General features: G+C 43.2%; 1 protein-coding gene across 10 annotated transcripts in view; it reads left to right on the forward strand.

Annotated features, from left to right (window-relative positions):
• KIAA1958 overlaps positions 1–22,813 on the forward strand; it is a 115,366-nt gene that overhangs the window by 7,919 nt on the left and 84,634 nt on the right. For 3 of the 10 annotated variants that reach the window (XM_084628645.1, XM_084628644.1, XM_084628646.1), the window contains exon 2: positions 7,894–8,027. The exons of 1 other annotated variant lie outside the window; for it this stretch is intronic. The gene's annotated coding sequence lies outside the window, so the exon portion shown is untranslated. Of the gene's footprint in view, positions 1–1,117; positions 1,163–7,893; positions 8,077–17,184; positions 17,248–21,938; positions 22,058–22,813 lie in introns of those variants that run through there. 6 more of the 10 variants (XM_084628643.1, XM_084628651.1, XM_084628642.1 and 3 more) reach the window with 5 other exon arrangements.

The following is a 22,813-nucleotide window of genomic DNA, read 5'->3' on the forward strand; positions in this document are numbered from 1 at the left end:
CAAGGAGAAGTAGAGTCAATGAGAAAATATTTATTAGTCAACTAAACTGAAACATTTCAGTTTAACAGCTGTGTTAGTCTGTATTCGCAAAAAGGAAAGAAGTACTTGTGGCACCTTAGAGACTAACCAATTTATTTGAGCATCAGCTTTTGTGAGCTACAGCTCACTTCATCGGATGCATACTGTGGAAACTGCAGAAGACATTATATACACAGAGACCATGAAACAATACCTCCTCCCACCCCACTCTCCTGCTGGTAATAGCTTATCTAAAGTGATCACTCTCCTTACAATGTGTATGATAATCAAGTTGGGCCATTTCCAGCACAAATCCAGGTTGATTATCATACACATTGTAAGGAGAGTGATCACTTTAGATAAGCTATTACCAGCAGGAGAGTGGGGTGGGAGGAGGTATTGTTTCATGGTCTCTGTGTATATAATGTCTTCTGCAGTTTCCACAGTATGCATCCGATGAAGTGAGTTGTAGCTCACGAAAGCTCATGCTCAAATAAATTGGTTAGTCTCTAAGGTGCCACAAGTACTCCTTTTCTTTTTTTTAAACTGAAATGCTTTCTCTGCTGCTGTACACCACCTGTTCCAAGAGCAGTTTTGAATTAGAGCTGATGTGATTAACTGAATATTTTCAGTGTTGGATTAAAATGGTAGGGCAATTAAAAAGAAAAAGTAACAACTTTGATCACGTAACAAATTTAAAAATCTAAGATGGCATCACAACTAAAAATGAAAAAGTAATAAAAAAACCTGTTTCAATTTGTAGCTCCATAATGACTTCCACCTTCATCTTAAACTTGGTATAATTTTAAAGCACCAGTCCCACATGGTTTAGGGCTTGTTGGTATGTAAACAAACAGTAGTAATTTTTAAAAAAAGATGATAATGTCAGGTACTGTAAATTTGACCATAGATTTAGGATGTTATTTTTTAAAAGGTCTGCAAATGCTAAAATTCGTAGGCTGACCACATAGGCTACCACAACTGACCACCGCTTGGCTAAGAATTGTACATACTGCTAGTCAGTGCAACAAATATAATACAATATTTCAGTACAATCTTCCAACTTTTCTCTCCCACCTCTTTTTGTTTTGTTTTTCAGGCCCTGATTCTGCTAAGACCTATGCACATGCTTAACTTTATGAACGTGAGTAATCCCAATAATTTCAATATGGCTATTCACATGTGTAAAATTAAGCATGGATGTTAATCTTTGCAAGATCAGGGACTTCGATTGTAAGGTCTTTTGGGTAGCATTTGTCATTTATTATATATAGGTATATAGTGTTTGTAGATGTATGTCTGTATGTATAATATATTTATACTATATATATGGCCCATCCTGGTTGATGCCTCCAGGAACTACTGTAAATAATAACAAATATTGTCAGGAAATAGATTTTTTAAATGTCCATAGCCATTTTAAAAAGCTTTGTTTTACGATACATAAGGAAAAGATTTTGTCACTGAGGTCACAGAAGTCATGGATTCCGTGACTGTCAGAGACTTCTGTGACATTTTCTATATCTTCAGCCCTGAGCCAGGAGCGGTGGGGTCCCTGGAGCTCCAATTTGCCATGGGTGATGGGGGCCCTGGAGCTTTGAGCTGCCACAGGGGGCTGTAGTGCTGTCATTCTCTCCTTCCTACTCCCTTTCAGCTCTTCGTTATTTTTAGTAAAAGTCACAGACAGGTCACGGGCTTCTGTGAATTTTTGTTTATTGCCCGCGACCTGCCCTTGACTTTTACTAAAAATAATGGAGACAAAATCTTAACCTTAATGATGTACTTTTATGGATTTAAACATCCTCGTGCACTGTCTGAAACCCAAATACTTGTATCTGAGGCCTGGTCTACACTGGGGGGGGATCGATCTAACTTACGCAACTTCAGCTATGTGAATAATGTAGCTGAAGTCGATGTACATAGACCTACTCACCGCAGTGTCTTCACTGCGGTGAGTCGACTGCTGCCACTCCCCCATTGACTTTGCCTGTGGCTCTTGCGCTGGTGGAGAACAGGAGTAGACGGGAGAGCGCTCGGGGGTCGATTTATCGCGTCTACACTAGATGCGATAAATCGACCCCCACTGGATTGATCGCTGCCCGCCAATCTGACGGGTCGTATAGACATTCCCTTAGTCTCTTGCTAATACATGAGAAATAGCATTGAAACTGACTAGATACAGTGTGAAAAAGCCAACCTGATTACTCAGTTTTGTCCAAACTGAGTCAAAGAAATGAAGTATTCAAGCAGCATAAATGGTGAAAATTAAATAGTTGTTAAAACTAGGAGAATTTTAAATGATCTCAGGAATTGTATTTCCAGAGGAGTGTGATTTAGTGGGTAGAGTAGCTAACTATGGCTCAAGAGTCTGAATTGTATAAGTGATTTTGTCACTGACTTACGCGTGACCTTGGACAAGACACTTAATGTATGTCCTCAGTGCAGAGTAAACTCTAGTTACCCACACTCAAGTTGCTTCTCGCAAGTTAGCCTAGCTCATGTGAGAGGGGCTACACTGAAAAATAACACTCAAGTTGCTGTGTCTATGGCTTGCACTGTATGCTTTCATGTGTGGTACTAAGGGTACAGCTACACTTTGAGCTCGGGTGTGATTGCCAGCTGGAGGAGACATACTCAGGTGAGCTCAGACCAAGCTAGCATGCTAAAAATAGATGAGTAGCCACGGGGGTGCACATGGCGGAGGGGCTAGCTGCCCAAGTACGTACCTGGGGTCTCCGAGGGAACCCTCCTCTGGGCAGTTAGCTCCTCCTCCTGCTCATGCCACAGTGGCTAGACCTCTATTTTTATTGCACTAGCTCACTCAAATCTAGCACAGGTATGTCTCCTTGAGCTGGAAATTACATCTCCAGCTCAAAGTGTAGGTGTACCCTAAGGCTTTTGGGGTTGCATTGCAGTAAGCTGAGCTGCTCTATGAATTCTTTCCCTTTCTGGGCACATGGAGGAAATTGTGAGAAAGCATTGGAGGACTAGCAGCACCTAAGTGGAGGTAATCTGTGTCCACACTGCAGGGTTGCTAATAGCTTATGAGATGTGCTAACTCCAGTTTTAACCTATATCAGGGTAATCAATTGTTTTTTGCCAAGGTCCAAATTTCTTGGTCAGGGTATAGTCAAGGTCCAGACTCCAGAGAAAATTAATACAAAAATAATAAGGATACTAATAAGTAAAAGATGTCATGGTCTGTTCAAAAGCATCTGGTGGTCTGGATTTGGTCTCAGTTCACCTGTTGACTGCCCCGGTATATCCTTTGACAGGCCAGCCAACTTGAATTAAAAGCACCAATGCACTTGGGTTAAGTCCATTTGTGTAGGACAGGACCCAACTTAAAGGCAAACTCTAGTTAGCATTGCAGGGATGATAAGCTCCAACTGTCTGACCCTAGCTGTAAAACAGAATAGCCCATGTCTATTTCTCAGGGATATTGTGAGGAGTAATCCATTAATGTCTGTAAAGTGCTTGGAGTTATGTGGAAGAGCAGTGCTAAAGAAGTTCAGAGGAAATTAATTTTTATAATGTAACTTCTGTTAACCTAACCATGTCCCTTTAATAAATGGAAACAGAGGTGCTGGGCTGGGAAGCCAAAAGTGGCTGTAAAAGTTATAGGAAAGCACAACATTATTTTGCTGAAAATTATTTATACTCCTGTTCTTTAAATCCTTTGCTATTGCAACAGATATATAAATAGCATGTCTGCATTTGTGTTCTCTGCCTGCTCTCTCATTGGTGGCCTGGGTTGTTTTTTCTTGGACATGTCTTCAGCTTTATCCTTCTCATATATACCACTGATACTAGCCCCCCTCCAAAGATGGTCTCCGGGGGCTAATTCAGGAAAGTATGTAGGCGGTGGTTAAGTCCATCCTTATTCAGAACAGTACTTAAGCACATGTTTAAAGCTAACCACAGGTGCAAAGTTAACCATGCTAAAGTGATGTCTACGGGACTTAAGAATGTGCTTAAGTGCTGTTCTGAATAGGGAGGTTTAGATGAAATGACTATAAGCTAGGTGCATAGATAGTCTCACCTTTGGTCAGAGTGTACGTGTGGAAAATTTCAGCCCAAAAGGCAAATGTTTTGGGATGAAATGTGAAAAAAGTGAAATTTGGGGATGAAATGTGAAATTGGTACTCTTTTATAATCTTACCTATAGCAGTTGTAGCCTGTACCTGCTTTACATCTTGGCATCTTTTCCCCATAGATCTTCCAAGTTTTCACTGGATTTAATTTATTTGCACTAACAATTTGAAGGGATACTATTTAACTCTTTGTTCTAATTTCATATTGCCCCAGTATAAAATGCACTTGCACGCCGTGTGCTTCCTCATGCTGGTCTGAAATTTAACATACAGACTGGATTTGAAAAATTCCACTTGAACTTGTGCAGTTTTAGAGACAGCTATGAGGTGTCCATGACATGGAATGATTCTGTGCTGTAGCCAGACGTTTTTCTGTAGACTTCCTTTACGCTCACTTTGCTGAAATGGGTAATGTCACTGTAACTGGACAGGAATTTGAATTGGATTTATTATAGGGTAAAATGGAAGGTGACCCAGCTTTTCCCCATAGAGCCAAACCCTGGGTCTGCCTATGCTAGAGTGGGAAGGTGTAAATTCCAGCTTGAGGAGACATGTCAGCACTAGCTCTGATTGAGCGAGTGCACTAAAAATAGAAATGTAGCCATAGAGGCAGGGATTAGCTGCCCTGAGTATGATCCCATCTGAGTATGGCTAGCTGTCCCAACTATGATCCCCTCCTGCCACTTGTGCTCTTATGGCTACACTTCTATTTTAATGTGCTAGCTTGATCTGAGCTAGTGTGGGTTAGTCTCCTCCATCTGGAATTTACACCTTCCATGTAGACATGTCTGATGGAGCTAGAGGCTGCCACAAATTGCTTCCCTACCAATGGTTGGCTGCCCGAAATGAAGCTGGCTCCATTCATTGGCATCTAATGTAATCTTTTGCCACAAGAAGAGACAGCTCAATAGCATGAGAAGCATCAGTGCCTAGTGGACTGAGCACAAGGGGCTCTTCTGTTTTAATTCCAGCTCTGACACTTACTTCCTTTGTGGCATTGATCAAATCACTTATGTTTTGTGACTTAATTTCCTTATCTGTAAAATGGAGATGATGATGATGATTATAATGGACACTTATTATACCCACCCAACAGGGATTTTGTGTTGGTGAATCAGATAACGTTTCCAAAATGCAATATAAAAATTAGTTTTGCCAACACATGAAGACTGGGGAAGACATGGGAGAGAGACGTGAAAACAAAAGTGGCAGAAAAATGGCACTCTGGAGCAAAGAACACGTAAAATAGAAGGGGGATAGACAATGTAATTGGTACACTTTTTCTTCCAAGAGACCTGCATGCAAGTTTGTCCCAGGATGGTAGAGAAATATGTTAGTGAAAATTAGCTGACACACCTCTAATCCGGAACTTTTCATAGTTGTTACACGCAGTGTGTCTTTTTGGATCCAGGACTGACTATTGACCAGTCTATACCTCAGATCTGTATGTTTGGGGGCAGTGGAATTCTGAATTTGGTGGTGGAAGGCAAGAAGCAAAATGGGGGAGAAAGCATTTCTTTGCACACTTATATTACATAGTTCTGATTGATTGCTGTTGAACTCGCTTGAATGCAAGTAATTTTACCAGGTGACCTGTATTCAGCGTAGGGAAATACGGTCACCCTAAATACAGCAGAATCTCCTCAGATTTCTCTTATCTGCATAGGGCATGAATGTCTTTAACGTCTTCTTTTGACTCTATATGGCAGCTTTACATGAACAAAATCTCCCATTTGAAACTTTTGAGGTTTATCCTCTGGCTTACAATTTGCATCCTGTTCGTATTTCTCTTGTTTGTTCTTAACACATTCATGAATAGTTTCATTGGAAGGTTTGGTTGAAAAAGGAGAACATGTAAGCCCTTGACAGGTAGTAAGTTGTGCATTGGCCTTGCGTCCTCTTACACAGTTCAGAGGATAATACTCTTGTTGTTGAGTGTGTAGTGGTCCTGTAAGCAAACGGTGTTTTGCATAAAACTTTCTATGGTTTGTTCATTCTCTTGACTAGACCATTGGCTCTCAATGGTATAAAGAAATGGTTTGTGCTCGATACCATTGCTATTGAGGTAGTGTTGCTTTTCAGCAAAGGTCAATTGCATTCCATTGTCCGATACCAATTTCTTGGGAAATCCTTCTTGAGTGAAGACCAGTGAAAGGAACTTTTATCATTAATTCAGTGGTAACCTTTACAGTGAATGTAACTTCCTACCACTTTGAATGATCATCTACCATTACTATGACAAACCTTTACATAACAGACTGATCTTCTTCAAATGATCCCATTATATCGAGAACCGTTTTCTTTCATGGACAATTGGGATTGTCAACTGGTGTGAGAGGGATACTGAAGGTTTTCGTGACTTATAACTACTTGCACAAGCCATGCAATTCTTTATTATTTCCTCAACCTGCTTGTCCATCCCTGGCCATTAGAAGTCTTGTCACAGTTGTCTTTCAGTTAGACTCCTCCTGAGATGTCCTTCTTGTGCCGGGTGGATCAATCATTCTCTCAGACGTGTAGGCACAACAAAATGGCCAATTCTCAAAATGCATTCATTTACAAGGGACAGTTCTTGTGATACGTGTCTATATGGTTGCAAGTGTTCTGGCATCCTCATCTTATAAGGCCACCCATTGACTATATAAGGCTTTAGGTCCTGAAGTACCTTGTCTTCTCTCATGGCTGTTGCTCACTCTGATTCTGTGATCACTCCTTGAGTTGCAGCAGAGATTTGTGCAAAGACAGTCTCTTCATCATTGTTCACAATTGCACCCTTATGATAAGGTATGGGCAGGCCAAGCAGACAATCTTCAGTGGTGTTCTTGGCACCTGCAAGATACTGTCTGGAAATCTAAGTCCATTACTTTGGTGGCCCATTTGGCAATTCTTGGTGCTGCTAATCCAGAGCCTCATGTGGTAAAGAAAACTGAAAGAGGTTTGTGATCAGATCTTAAGATAAATCTCCTATCCCACGGGTAGGTTCTGAACGTTCTTACTGCCCAGAAACATGCCAGAGCTTCTTTCTCAATGACAGAATAGGAATTTTCTGGATGAGTCAGGGTTCTGGAGGCAAATGCAATAGTGACTTCTTGTCCATTTTTTAGCTGAGTCAAGACAGCAGCATACTCTCAAGCATCTGTTGTGACAATTGTGTGCTTCTCAGAATCAAAAGGGCTAAGAGCTGGGCTGGTGGAAATTGCATGTTTTATCTCATTAAAGCTGTTCTTGCACACTTCATCTCATTCAATCCTCACATCCTTTTTAGGTGATGACTCAAAGGAACTACTTTTATAGTAAATTGCTGTAAAAACATAGAATAGCATTCACACAATCCCAAGAAGGATTGAAATTAGTCCTTGTTGTCAGGCTCTGGTGAATCATGAATGGCTTTCACTAGGTCTTCTTTTGGTTGTATGCCATTCTGAGAGAATGTGAGTACTAGATATGTCAGATTGTACAGAATTGCCATTTCTTGTTGCTGTTGGTAAGTCCTTGTGGCCAAAGCTTTTCTAGAACCTATTTTAGGATGACATCATGTTTGGATACATCTTTGTCATACACTAGAATGGCAAGGTAGGTGAGGTAATATCCAGCTTTTCTTTTCTTGGTCTGAGGAAGCTCGAAAGCTTGTCTCTTGCACCAACAGAAGTTGGACCAATAACAGATATTACCTCACCCACCTTGTCTCTCTAATATCCTGGGACCAACAGAGCTACAACAACACTGCATATAAACTAGAATGTCATCTTGAAAGTAAGTAACGCCCCTTGTCTCTCCAAAGATCCCATGCATCATTCTCTGGAATACGGATGCTGCAGAGACTAACCCAAATGGCATCCACTTGAATTGGAACAAACCTTCTGGAGTGATGAAAGCTGTGTACTTGCGGGATTCTTCCATTAAGGTGATCTGGAGGTAAGCGGCGGATCAATCAAGGGTTGTAAAGACTCTTGCCTCCTTCAAGGTGAGCAGCATTTTGTTGATGTTGGGTAGAGGATGACAATCCACAACACGTTGGAGTTTAGCACGCTCAAGTCCACACGCATGCAGATAGCACGATTAGCCTTCCTGGCAACAATGTCAGGAGAAACCCATTCTGATGAATCAACTGGTTCAATGATCTCTGCTTTGCATAGTTTCAGAATCTCCTCTTTGACTGGTTGTCTCAATGCAATTGGTATGTTTCACACTTTATGCTATACAGGCACCACTTTGTTTTTTAGCTGGATCTTCTGCTTTGAACTTTTTTGTAACACCTGTGGTACCGGTGAAAACTTCTGGAAAGTTGGAGACAATTCCTGTTTATAGCCTATCCTCAGTTTGCAGGACAGGTTCTGTACTATTCAGATCTAATATCATCTGAAGATCCCTTTGATTCTTTCCTAAACTAGAAATTGCCTTTCAGACTACATAGATTTCCCCTTGGGTATTATGGCTTTTGTACTTGAGAGCAGCTGCAAAAAAGACCATTGATGGGGTTGGGAGATACACCATACCCTGGGTTCTTGTCTGGAGGATACAACTCAGTTGGGAGCTGGAAAATAGCACAGTTTAGAGGTGGCTGGGAATTATAGTGTAAGCAGAACCAGAATCCACTAATGTCCTCCTCTCAGGGCCATTGACTCACACTTGGTGTGGTGATCTCCTCTCACATTCCAAACACCATCAGGATTCAGTTCACTATCATCCTCCTGAGTGAAGACTCCAGATAACAACACTGCTGGCAGACTTACAGACTTTTGCAAAATGTCCTTTTTTGTTGCAGTTCTTCCATACTGATTTCTTGGCAGGGCATCCTTGAAAGTCTGCCTTATGACTTGTGAACTGCATCTGTAGCTTTGGTAGCAATGTGGTGTGTGGGAGGCAATGTGGATGTAGACTTGGGAACATTGCAGGTTGCAGTCTTGTACTGGACTGCATTAACCTCTGCAGGCTGGAAGACATCTGGTGTCATGGAAAGTGACTTAGAACAATGGATGGCACTTTCCATTCATCAGATGGTTTCTCCAAGGTAAGTCCTTTTGTCATGAGGAGTCATTCACAAATCTGAAAACTGGTCGTCCTCATGACCATTTGATTTCTGATAATTTCATCTGGGAAACTGGCAAATTCACAGATTGCACTCAGCACACATAATAGAGCTACATAGTGGTTGATGGCATCTGTGCATCGGAATAGAATTTGGAGTGTTTGGCAGCAGCATTTAATAGAGAAATAAAATAACCATCTGGGCTCGGAAAGCAGCACCATACAGATCTTGCCAGATCTTGTGGCAAGTCAGTAATGGGAGGCAGATGCTTGAAGATTCACTGCCCTTCAGGACCAAGGCAATGGAACAGTAAGGCTTTCCACTTTTCTGGAGTGTAAGTAGAAGGTTCTATAGCAAGCGTACAGCTGCTGACGTAACACTTCGGTGGGAAGTTGCTCCCGTGGGAGTAGAGCAGGGGGGGGGGCAAACTTTTTTGGCCTGAGGGCCACATCGGGTTTCTGAAATTGAATGGAGAGCCGGTTAGGGGAGGCTGTGCCTCCCCAAACAGCCAGGCATGGCCCATCCCCCACCCCCTACCCGACACCCCCTGCTTCTCACCCCCTGACAGCCCCCCAGGGACCCCTGCCCCATCCCCCACCCTGCTGCTCTGGGTCCCCTGACCACCCCCGGACCTCCCACCCCTAACTGCCCCATCCAACCCCCGCTCTGTCCTGACTGCCCCCTCCGGGACCCCTGCCCCCATTCAACCCCGCTGTTCCCCACCTCTGACTGCCCCGACCCCTATCCACGCCCCTGACCACCCCCCAAACTCCCCTGCCCTCACTGCCTGGAGCACCGGAGGCTGGCAGCGCGGCTGTACCAGGACAGGCAGCTGCGCCACACAGAGCACCGGGACAGGCCAGGCTCTGCAGCCCCACCGCCCAGAGCATTGCGCTGGCAGCGAGGTGAAACTGCGGGGGAGGGGGGACAGCAGGGGAGGGGCCAGGGGCTAGCCTCCCGGGCCAGGAGCTCAGGGGCCAGGCAGGATGGTTCTGCGGGCTGGATGTGGCCCATGGGCCATAAGTTTGCCCACCTCTGGAGTAGAGGATCGCCTGGAGCAGGCATGAAGAACAGTGAAGGCGGAACTTCTGCCATAGTAATAAGTGTGGAAGCAAGTTGGGGTTCTCAGAACTGCAGAGGAATGTGCTGGCTGGGAAAAGGGAGCCCTATATAGGCACGGCCCCTTTAAATTTCTCTTCTCAGCAAGCAGTATTTGCAGATAGCAGCAGCTTTAGACCTGTGGAGTTTTCCTGGGCGCAGCAACAGAAGATCACAGCAACAGGAATCATGAGGCACTTGGTTAAGTTGGATTTCTGTTTCTCTGTGGTTCTTTTGTGCTTGTTGCCAGTTAGTTCTGTACCTGAACCCCTTTTGAGGAAGACTTGGGAAGCTTTGTAATAGCAAAGGGCAAAGTTTATTCTCCCCTCACTCTTTCACAGAGCTCACATTCTTTCTTTCCTTCTCCTCTCTCTCCTCCTCCTTCCCTGATGCATCCTGGGAATTCTTCTGTTGACTTAGCTACCACCTCTTAGCCCTGGTCTACACTGTGTGTGAGGAGGGGTGGGATCGATCTAAGTTACGCAGCTTCAGCTACGTGAATAACGTAGCTGAAGTTGACGTACTTAGATGGACTTTCTGTGGTGTCTTCACTGCGGTGAGTCGACTGCTGCTGCTCCCCTGTTGACTCTGCCTGCACCTCTCGCGGCGCTGGAGTACAGGAGTCGATGGGAGAGTGCTCGGGGGTCGATTTATCATGTCTAGACTAGACACGATAAATCAACCCCCGCTGGATCAATCGCTGCCCACCGATCCAGCGGGTAGTGTAGACATACCCTGGGTGAGGTGAATTACATTTATCAACAGGAAAATGCCTCCCTTTGGCATAGGTAGTGTCTACTGAAGCTGTAGCACTGAAGCTGTTCTGTTTGTCGTGGTTTAAGTGTGGACATACTCTACATTGCTGGATGAATTCTTCTATCAGCCTAGCTGCTTCCTCTCGAGGGAGTGAATTTACTTCAGTGACGGAAAAACCTCTTCTATCCCAGTAGCAAGTGTCTACACTATAGCCTTACAGCTGCATAGCCACCGCTGTGCCATTGTAGTGCTTGTAGTGTAGACAGACTCTAACTCTCCATGTAGACACCGTTACGGCGTGCCGAAAGTCGCAGAGTGCAGCAAGCTAGTGCGCTGTAGATTCACTTGGCTCGCCACACACTAACTTGCTGCACAGCCAAGCCTTCAGTGTCAATTAGCTTAATACAGGCTCTGGTGACAAATTCAACCCGAACACTGACAGACACAAATTCAAACATGCTAGAGCCTCATGCAGCTCTCTCATTTAATTGTATAAAAATATTTGTAATTTTTTATTCTGCCAGACCCCCCCATTCACACAACTTCCCTTCATGGAGTAATAGTCCTAAGAATTTTATTAATGGTACATTTTCAGATTTTACTACCTTATGAAATTTATACTATGCATTTAATAAACAACATGGTGTTGGATATATGGTGTTGGATATATTTTGGGGATATCGATTTAACAACCAAACAGGGTGGTTAAAGTTTTGTTGAACAGGTTGTGTAAATCTATTGGGATGATAATGACAGACTAAAGATTATATGCCTGTGGGGAATTGGCTGGATACCTTAGCTTTATGAATATTGACATTCTTGATTTCCAGTGTAAAAGCACTTCTTAGATTTATTCTCTATATTCTTTTGTTTTCCCTCCCATCTCTACCCCATAAATCAGATTCACTGACCTGGCTATCTGTCAATGCTCTATGGGTTCAATCCTACATTGTGCTGAGCACGCTGGCTCCAATCCAGCAAAGCACTTAAGGACATGCTTAACTTTAAGTGTGTGAGTAGTCCTACTGAAGTCAGTAGTGTGTATGTGGTAGAACTGGTCAAACAATATTAATGAACAGTGTTACCAGGGAATTATTTTTCCTGTCAATTGCCAAATAATCTGGGAATATATACACTTTTTATTCATTTTTCTCTTTACTCCTGTGTCTAATTAATCTGTTCTGAAATGCAGAGCACTCTGATCATGCTCTGGGGGAGTCAGGCAGGCTTTGGGAGTGGTGCAGTCACAAAAAGCTATCGGACACACACAAAATAGACTTGACTTTACAGTTCTTTTGAAATGCGGGAATATTCATTACATTGAGCCTTGCAATGAAGCTGCTATGCATGATAGTAGAGCATTGTTGGAATATAGAAACAGACAATTTTGTATGGAAGATGGTTTTTCAACGGGGCATTAATTTACAAGAAACATTCCACACTTTAATTGAGCACTTTTAAATACACTGCATCTGCTTTAATAGACTGCTCTCACTGTATGCATATGTACAATCTCATAAAGATAGATAAAAATTGTTTCAGTCTATCTGGAAACCAAGGAGAAATAGCAGCTTAGAGCCATATAGCTATGCATTATTAAACATTGGAAATTTTTGTTTTTGTGTTAACATCCAATACTTCCTTGTTGGCTAGTTAACCCCATAAAGCTAAGTGACCTGGTTTTCAATCAGACACTGAAAACTGTTTTTCTCATGTATACTGTCCTCCTAGCTACTAATTAAATTGTGCTGCTTTGTTAGATTAGCTCTTGGTTTTTACAGGCCATTTAACTCTTGAAAAAGAATTTAAATAGGGTAGTACAATGAGGATTAAAATGAGAGAAATTAAAAACCAGGTATGATTGCTGATTGTTTGCTGATTGATTGTTACAAATTCTACCAGAATTCTTTGCTTTCTATTTATTTAAAAAATGTAAAATGTTTTATAAGGACACAGAACTTGTCCTAGTGGCTCAGCCAATTTATTTATCTACTCAGGCTCCCTGCCTGAAGCAGAAGCCAACACCCAATGCTTCAGTGGAAGCTTCTCTCCTCGCTCCAGTATTTTGCTTATGGCCAAATCCCGATGCTAGTTCCCTGCCCATGTATCCGAACTGGGCACTGGGTAGATGTACAGGGCAAGCAGACTTATTATTTAGATTTGTGGAGGTTTGGCTATAGATTTTATTATGTTTGTATTAATTATTGTTATTGCCGTGCCTTTATGTGCATTAAAAAGTTGCAAAGGTGAATACAGCACTTACATAAGAAAAATCTAGCTGCACCGTGTCTTTGAGTAGCCTGTAAAATGTGTAATTTCTGCAGGTTGACAGTATTGTACACTGCTTACAGCAGGGTTTTCTTTTATTTGTTCTGAATGTGGTAAACTCTTGTTCTTGTGTTGTGGGGCAGAGTGAGTTGCAGGGCTGATGTATTTTCACTGTTCTATTTAACACTTTGACCACTTTAGTCAAATCCTCTCTAAATCTTCTAGGCTAAATAGCCATAAGGTTTTGCCATTCCTCTAACCATCTTTGTTCCTGCCCTTTGGGTCTCTTTAGTTTCCTCAGTATCTCTTTAAGGCAAATATTGTGGGTTTGGTTTTTTTTTAAAGTAAAACTTTCCATTCTCATGACGTGAGATGCATCTTAGCTCAATTTAATATGATTATATTTCCTACCTCTTTCTTTTAGTGCCTTTTCTTAACTTCTGATGTGCACTGAGCAGACGGCTTCATTGAGCCTATCTAAGTTAGCCCTCCAGACTTTTTCTGTAGAGGATCCTGCATGTTGAGATGACCAACTTGCATTCCTCCTCCAAGTCATTAATCAGTATGGAGCCAATCATATGATGAGAGCATGAAGGGGGCCATTTACTAGTGAGTCACATGCCTCCTGTGCGGAAAGGGGCGTCAGCTCTCTCTGCAGCAGAGTTCCTCTTTGTCCCTAGGCCTATTGAAGAGGGAAGGGGCTTGTGGTACATGCACCATCCTAACTCCAAAGCTATAGAGAATTTCCCCATACAGGGAATACAGTCCTAGCCTGTATTAACTTTCTGTGCCCTTCCCCACTCCCAGTAAGGGAATGACCTCTGAGGAGAGTGCCCGAGGCAGCCTCGAGATGTGTGGGGAAGCCCTGGCAGTACAGAGAGCACAGGGCTTCCATGTGGATGAAACTGGCTTCCTGCTGTTCCTCCAGAATTTGTGGAAATTATGGGCCAGCCCTATGGTAGTGGGGGTGTGGGTGGGGGAGGAGGAAACTCTGCTCCATGATACAATGGTTGGGGAGAAATCTTTTGAGAGAGACCTTGTGAGATGAGCGCTTGGGGCCTAAATACCCAATACCATCCAGGGACTTTCTACTATTAACGTGCACATGCCTCCCAATGCTGAGGAGGAGTTGTTCACCTTTACCCTTTGGGTCTGTCTGTGATAACCACGCCATAAAACCATGCACTAGGAGCTTCCACATTCTTACATGGCTCTTTATCTGCTACTCTTATGGATGGGAAAACATGATTGTGGAACTGTGTTTTAGCCTAGGTTAAGCTCGGGTCTGTAATGCGCTTCTAGAAATGTTTTCTCCATGCACCCTGGACATAAGAGAAGAGTTAGAACTCACTCACTCCTAACTAGCGGACAGCATCCTATGCTAGCATTGTCCTTCTTATAATGTGGGCAGGTCCTCTGTTCCCATCACTTAAATAATTTTAATTCATAAAGTTGAACCTTTTCTGTATGGTTATTTATTTTTCCTTCATAATATTTTATAAGGTATCTTATTAAAAGCTAAAAGACCAAGTGGCGAACCCGCATCCATTTTATCCACCATTAGCTACGTTTATTAACTGTTTCTAAGAACTCATTAGAGACTAACAACTTTCCCTTTCACAAGCCACACAGGTTTGACCGTATCAGGTTATATTTGTTCAAGTGTTTCACTATTCTGTCCTTACTTACCCTCTCAGTCAGTGGAATAATATACCGCATATTCTGAAAGCTAATATGTGTATATCACTTTCTCTGTGTTTACAGTTATACTGTAAGGAGTTTAGTAGGATGTCAGCATAAGATTTCTGCTGATATGACATCTTATTTGAACGACGACGACTTGTTTTGGTAGGTTTCTGGGGATTGACAAAAGAAAACAACCTGACAGTTTTTCACATGGCTTGACCCACCCGGTTGTTTAGTGGAAAGTATTTGAGTAGGCGGCAAATGAAATTGCTTTTACATTTTCAAGACACATAAGACAGAAAATAGAAAAGACAGCACTAGATAAACGTGCTGCATATATAATAATATTACTGCCAAGGAAATTTAATTCAGTCTTCAGTGATGGGTTTGGGCAGATGTGTTGCACTGAGTTAGAGATAAGGTAATGCATGTGGTGCGGTCTCAAGTAACTAGGAACGGAATGAAATTGATATTTTGCATTAGTCGTGTATTATTTATTGTATCTGATATAAGCGTACAGCAGATACCTGATACTGCCACCATCTGCATGATATCAGATACTCCCTGTCTATATGGCAGGGAGGAATGGGGGCTATTTTAACTTCCTGCAATAGCCGATGCAGATAAAATTAAATTGACTTAAAAACTTCTACTGTTGCGTTAGTGCATGTTTGGATCAGCTATTGTTTCGCTGAGAAATGCTATAATTTAAAATCGGTGTTTCTACTTGGAGTTAAAAAGTTAGTCCCTAGTAAACTCAGTGCTGTCCTTCAGGGGTTGGTGGTATTAAAAAAATCAGCAATTATGATTAACCCTACAATAACAAACCAGAATTAATGTACGAAGAAAGGAGGAAAATATCTGCAAGAAGACGTTTCAATTTCAGGCTGTTTTTGAAGTTATGATAGACTGGAAAAGGGGAGAGATTTTAACAGTTAAGATGTATACTTTGACTGTATCCTATGAATCGATAAATGTCAATCATATCCTTAGAGGGATGATGAGAGAAGACAGAAATCGTAACTCATGAAACAGCAGGGAAGTTCTCAAACTCTTCAGGAGACAATAAGTTAATGTTAGAGGTTGTGACTTAGTAAAGACATCCTTACAGGCACATGCTTCCCGGCTTTATCTAATGGTCTAATGTGGTAAAATTCCAGAGAGCATACCTCAAAAGCACAAACAGAAGTGGGCATTTGAAGAAAGAGCTACTGCACCTGGACTTAAATCTCTCTTGTGTGCAAAAAAAAAAAAAATATTGAAGCAGATTCTCATAATCAAAATACTAGCATTTCCTGCTAAATTATTTAAGGCATAATTGTCTAGCTATTTTCTTACATGTCTTCCATCATTTATAGTATAGGCATGCATCACATATATTAATGTGTTTGTCCTCACAATACTCTTTGCGGCACAGAAATATTTCCCCTATTTTATAGATGGGGACCAGAGGCACAGAGAGACAAAGTGACTTGCCCAAAGTCAAAGATGGCAGAGTGGGGAATTGGATCCTGGTTTCGCAACTTGCAAGGCAAGCACTGTAACCAAGAGACTGCCCTTCCTTTCTACCTGTCAGATAAGTGCTATAGGATAACAGAAGGAATCTAGGTGGTTCTGTAACGTAGTTTTCTAGACCTGTGCAATCCGTTCCAAGTTCACACATTCTGAAATGTGAAAATGTTTGCATTTTAATAAATGTTTTTCCTGTGGCCGAGTCTCACTGTTGAATGCAAAGGCAAAGCCTGGGTTTGACATGCTAGTTTTCTGATTCACTGATGGAACAGAACTCTGATTCAAGGAAAAGAGATTTCCCTTTGTAAAACTGGGCTAGAATTATTACATGAATCAAAATATAAATTAATAATGAGATGGTTCCCTGTAAATGGGGAATTGCAGAAGGGGCAATGTTATAGGCCAGTCAGACAGACATGAAGGTGAGAGAAAATGAGTTTCCTCTAGCTCTTCCACCTGGATCAGAGAGCACAACTAAATTGCATCTGATCTCTGTAATTACCAGAAAATGACTTCTGCAGAGCTAGGCTGACACTCCCAATCACGTGGGATAGGCCCAGCCAATGACAGACACAGGAAAAATATATGTGACTTGTCCCATGTGATCTATTGCAGTCAGCCAGGCTCAAATTCAAAATGCATGACATACTGTAGCGCTGCTGAAACCTGTGCATCTCCAGATGGAGCAAAAAAGTTTGGAAAAAACGTCTACAAACAGTTCAGGCTGATTTTCAGGTCAAGCCTGTCAATCCATCATGAGGGAGGCTCCAGTGACAACAAAAAAAGGTGAGAAACCTTAAACCAACTGCCAAGAACCAAGCGGTACAAAAATGTAACAAAAAGATTTTATGTGAACAACTGAACTGTGGTGCCCTGGCTGTCTAGTGGCAACTTGTCATGTGTGAATTCACACTCCTTCCCTGGTGCTTAGGAAAGCTAGGAGTGTTGTGGAAGCAGAACACACAGCAGACAGGACAAAGAGAGTAACCTCAAATACCTCATTAGCGACGCTTTCTGGTGAAAGTATGGAGCAGCATTCACAGACTCCTGCGGGCCATGCACAGCTGTTTCTTTGGAGAAGAGGTCTCTAGGAAGCTACTACACCTTTAAGACGAAGGGGTATGTGTAGTGGTTTTGGGGCAAAACCAGAGGAAAACGTGACACATCAAGTTGGAGAGAAGGAAGAGAAAGGGATTAATTTTACATGCATGGGACACACTCGTATGTTACGTTGAGGCAGACCATACAGTAACCCTGCCTTTGTGAAGGAAGGAAAATGGTTAAACTAGAGTAGACGCCCTGTTTGACCCTTACTTGCCTAGCATGTCCCTCAGGGACTCTGCTGAACAAGTAGGGGATGAAGTGGGCTGAGAGAATGTTGCAGGCAGTTGTGGGTTGACAGGTTCTGAGGATGTGGAACTGGCTGCTAGGAGTGAAAATCCAGACCCTGTCGTGGTGCCAGATTATTCCCCATAGTTAAGGCTATGTTTATGTCACGGAGGTCATGGAAGTCACAGAATTCATGGCTTCCAGAGACCTCCGTGACCTTCTCTGCTTCAGCCCCAGGGGCTGCAGGACTCTGGAGCTGACAGCCAGTGGGGCCCTGGCAGGGTTCCAGTGAGAGGCAACAGCAGCGACAGGGGGCCCCCTGCAAAATTCCAGCGACAGGTGACAGATTCCTGAGGGGGCCCTCCTCAGGGGTCCAGCGACGGGCAACAGCCTCGTGCAGGGATGGGGACGCCTCGGGCGAGCGGCTGGGGGAGTCCCATTTTCTCTTTGGGAAATATGGTCACCCTGCAGCTCCCAGCCGCCGTGGGCAGAGGGGGAACCCCACAGCTCCCAGCCAAGACGGCGGCGGGGGAAACCATGGAGCCACAACAGCAAAAGTCACAGACAGGTAACGGCTTCCGGGAATTTTTGTTTATTGCCCATGACCTGTCCATGACTTTTACTAAAAATAACGGTGACAAAATCTTAGCCTTACCCATAGTGAATGGAGAAATTCAGCTAGAAACTACCATAAAGGTAGTATCCTTATTTTGTGTGATAAGGCATCTTTGATAAATTCTGCAAGCATTACAAAGGTCGTCCTGAGTATGTCTATGTGTGCACAGCTCACATTCTACTGTATGAAGTGAGAAGTACTGGTAAGTCCAGTTCATGTTTTGAGCCAAATTCTATCCTGACTTACAGTCTGTGCCATCATTCAAATGATGTGATGTGCAGAATTGGTTATGATGGGCTATAAATTAACACAGAATTTGGCCCAGTGTGTAGTAGGTGTTGCAAGGGCACTCATTGCCAGGGAAGCAAGTGTGACTAAATAAGCAAATCTATTGTACGCCGCTCAAAAATGTCACATCTGTATGCTCACATGGGAGCTTCCACTGATGTGAGGCTCACTTATGCCATGCATGGCATGAAACTGAGCGACTGAGCTGCAGATCTCTGTGGACCACCAGTTACTCTCTTAAGGAGAAATCCTGTCTCTCTTCCTCCATGGGTGTGGAGGAACCTTTGGCAGTGGAACCAAAATGGTTCCGCTGTGACTGTGTGGGGCTTGAGTTGTGCACCACCTGTGTGTCATGAGACCCCATCTGCAGGACTTTGAGTGACCTTACACTGGGAGAACTGGAGGAGGGGCCAAGTTTCCACTAACCTCCCTCCTCCCTTCACCTCTGGGGGACTGTTAGGACCAGAGCAGCCTCAGCACAGTGGCTTCAGTCTCACTATGGTCTGTGATGGACAGTTCCTTCCTTTTTGCGCCTTTAACCACCCCCAGGTTAGAGTAAAGGACTCTACGATTGTTTTACAAAAAGAAGGACGGGTGATCTTGTGATTAAAGCATTGGACTGAGACAGAGGCGATCTGGTTTCATTCGTGCCTCTGCCACAGGTCTTTTGTGTCATCTTGGGCGAGTCGCTTAATCTCTCTGTGCCTTCCCCATCCATGAGTAGGAATGATAAAATCAATAATACTTTGAAGCACTCAGATACTATGGGGAAGGGGGCCATAGAGGTACTTAGAAATTCTCAGTAGGCATGAGCATCACTAAAAGCTGATTAATGAATTTTCACGTTAGACAGGATTCTGATTTTTGTCAGTGTGCTAATTGTTGAAATGTTCTCTAACTTTTTTCCATATGCTTCATATATGTATTTAGTCATATATAGAGTGTGCAAAGAAAAATCTTACAACTAAGACAAATGATCCCATCCTCTGTCTTCATTGAAAAGAGCTGAGCACATGGCATCAACATTGTTTTCTCGATTGATGTAATTTATTAAGTTTGGGGCCTTTTTGCTAACATTCCTTCCTTAATTTTGATTTGCCTGACTTTTTTTCAGTTTGTAGTACAGCCTTAATTTGTGACTTCAGTTTCTACAGGTTGAACCTCTCTAGTCCGACACCCTCGGGACCTGACCGGTGCCGAACCAGAGAATTTGCTGAACCACGGGAGGTCAATGCAGAGTGCCAGCAGGTCCCAATAGGCGTGGAAAGTAGGGGTGCAGGGGATGCTCCAGCACCCCCAGGCTTTGTGCCCAGCGCGGGCTCCGATGCCTGCCTCAGGTCCCAGCCACCGGCCCCTCGCATGGGGTCCCAGCCGCCGGCCCCAGGCTCTCCCCTTTCCTCCCGGGGCTTAAAAGCCGCAAATCAGCTGTTCGCAGCGCTCTGGAAGTGCTGGGAGGGAGGAGGAAGAGTTGGTAAGTGCAGGGCCGCTGGTGCGAGAGAGGCGTGGGGGGCAGAGGGGAGAGCTTGGTGCCAGTGGATACTCCGCACCTGCCAATTTTTCCCCGTAGGTGCTCCAGTGCCTATGCCTGACCACGGATGTTCCTGGACCAGGGAGTGCCGGATTACAGAGGTTCAACCTGTATTAAATTCCTTGGCAAGAGGAAACAATGGGATTGCTATTTAAGCATGTAAATTGCACAGTAATAAAAAAAAGAAATTGACACGCTCATTTAGCCCAGCACCTAAAGCTGCACATCTGAGATGTGACTGTGATTTGTGGTTGCACAGCTTTCCTTTGGCAGGCAGGCAGGTTCTGTGTTTGTTCTGAATTATCTGGGCAAGGAAGACAAGGTGGGTCCTTCTAAATTGGTTCAATAAAAGATATTACCTCACCCACCTTGTCTCTCTAATTTTCTGGGACCGACACAGCTTCAACAACACTGCACACATCAGATAAGGAAGTCCATTTTAAAAGTCACCATGTGATTGGAACCGGGTAGCAGTTTGTCAACATGATACTCCACTCTGTGAATGTGAAACTGGGGGTCCATATGGCTTGATAGCATCTCATTCCACCAGGTTGACCTAAAAAACAACAACAAAAAAACCTTGGTGGGATTGAATTAGGGAATAGCAAAACTTGCTTTTCCTGCTGTAACCTTATCTCGTGCTTTTGGGTCCGGACTCCGTCTGTTAAATTACAACTCCAACCTCTGGCCAGCAGTAGCTCTGACTGTGCTGGACTCACGAACAATGGGCCAAATTTTCTGCTGGTGTAAATGGGTGCTGCTCCATTAATTTCAGTGGAGTCCAGAAGTTCCAGGGGAAGGCAGACGAGAGTGGTCTTTGAGACTGTGTGATTCGATCGCATCCTCACCTTTGGGACAATGTCCAAAATAATGCTGTTTGCCAGAAAAAGTTTGCCCCAAACACTCCTTTTACCTCCCTCCATTTACTTGTTTTGCATATTGAAGACACTGAAAACCAACATCTAGACGTCTTGCCTGTGTTTTTGTTTGTTGAGCATGCTGTTCTTAGCGATGAAGTGTTTAACTTGCACAGCTGTGTGGCAGAGAGAGGGTCTTTCTCACTGTCATTATTGCTATCTAGCATCTTTTAAAAGTAATCAGACAAGAGTTTTTAATTTGTTGCCTTTTTGGTTTTGGCAGAATTAATCTTCAGCTCAACAGTTATTCTAAACACAAGCCTTATAAAATGCTCTACGTGGCTTTATTTTCGTATGTGTCCATTTTAGAACTATTTCTCAGACAGTGTGTTCCAATCTGGCACCTATTAAGCAGGCTAAATTTCCATTGTCTTCAGTGGGAGGGGTGCTTGCTTTGCAGACTTCAGAATGAGGCTCCAGCCTAGTATGTCATGGCCAAGGTGTGGCTCTAAATTGGATTTTTAACATGGTTTGCTTTACCATGTTAGGCCAAACTAAAGTGGGTCATAACCTGGACCACAACAGAATTTAAGCCCAGCAAACCTCATAGTCTAAGAAACTATGCTGGGGACAGAATGGTCTAAGTACTTGTTGGGGAGTGTGAAATGAAAGTACCCTCCAACAGAGTATGAATGATCAATTGCAAGATATTCAGAGAATTGTTTCACCCTGAAATATGTAGAAAGGGCCACATGGGCAGCGAGACGGTTGATCTGATTCTAATTTCCCTTACAGACATGTAAATCAGGAGAAGCTTCATGGAAATCAGTGGAGTTTTACTGCAGGAAAACAAGTGAGAGTGATACCGAAGGGAGATCCAGTTTCTTCATGTTGGGAATGCAGAACACTGCATGGCTGAGTTAGCTCATCATGGTTTGCCGAAAGCTCTGAGTTTTACAGGGATCTATGTAGTGGATGGTAAAAACCTCTCCCTACATTTGTGTCATTTTAGCAAGAGTGACTGAGAATGTTTTTTTTCAACGGTGTAAGAATAAGACACAGAAGCAGCTCTCAGAGATCAGATTCCACTTTGGGACCAAAAACCAGGACCCAAACTGTCTGAGGAAAATATAGTTTGAATGCAAAATGAATGGTCATTTGTTGTAATCCCATGAATCCAAATTTAAAAAAGCATTGTGTTCATTTCACAAATTGATCAGTTCTTTCTCTTCCATGCTATGACTGTGCATAGATAGCAAATAGGAAGTTATAGTGGGTCTTTGTTTGAATGACCACCCTTGTGGGACAAAGTCACTTGGGGGGTCTATGCCAGCAGACGCACCAGAGATAGAAAATCCAGCATGGGAGTGATTACTCCTCCGTACCAAAGACACACTGGGGTTAACACTGGCCAAAAACTGAGCAGCAATGGCCAGGAAAGGGACAAGGCCGTTCATCCCCACTTCAGCCTGCATTAGCACGGCTCTATAGGAACCCCCAACAGGACTTCAGTTTGTTTTCTCCCTCTCCAACCTTTTTGGAAGCCCTGAGAGAGGCAAGTGGGGTACTAAGAAGTGCCCTTCTTTAGTAGAATGCCCCCTGAAGTGCAATAGGCCGGACTGGCACACAGAAATGTGCTATGTATGTCCCTGTGCCAGCTTTAGTGAGTCTGGCCCCTTGTTTGCACGCTTCTACAGAACGAATTTTAATAATTTTAGGCATAATCTATTTTAT

The sequence above is a fragment of the Lepidochelys olivacea genome (assembly GCF_965140295.1).
Source record: "Lepidochelys olivacea isolate rLepOli2 genome assembly, chromosome: 5".
Classification (NCBI taxonomy): Eukaryota; Metazoa; Chordata; order Testudines; family Cheloniidae; genus Lepidochelys; species Lepidochelys olivacea.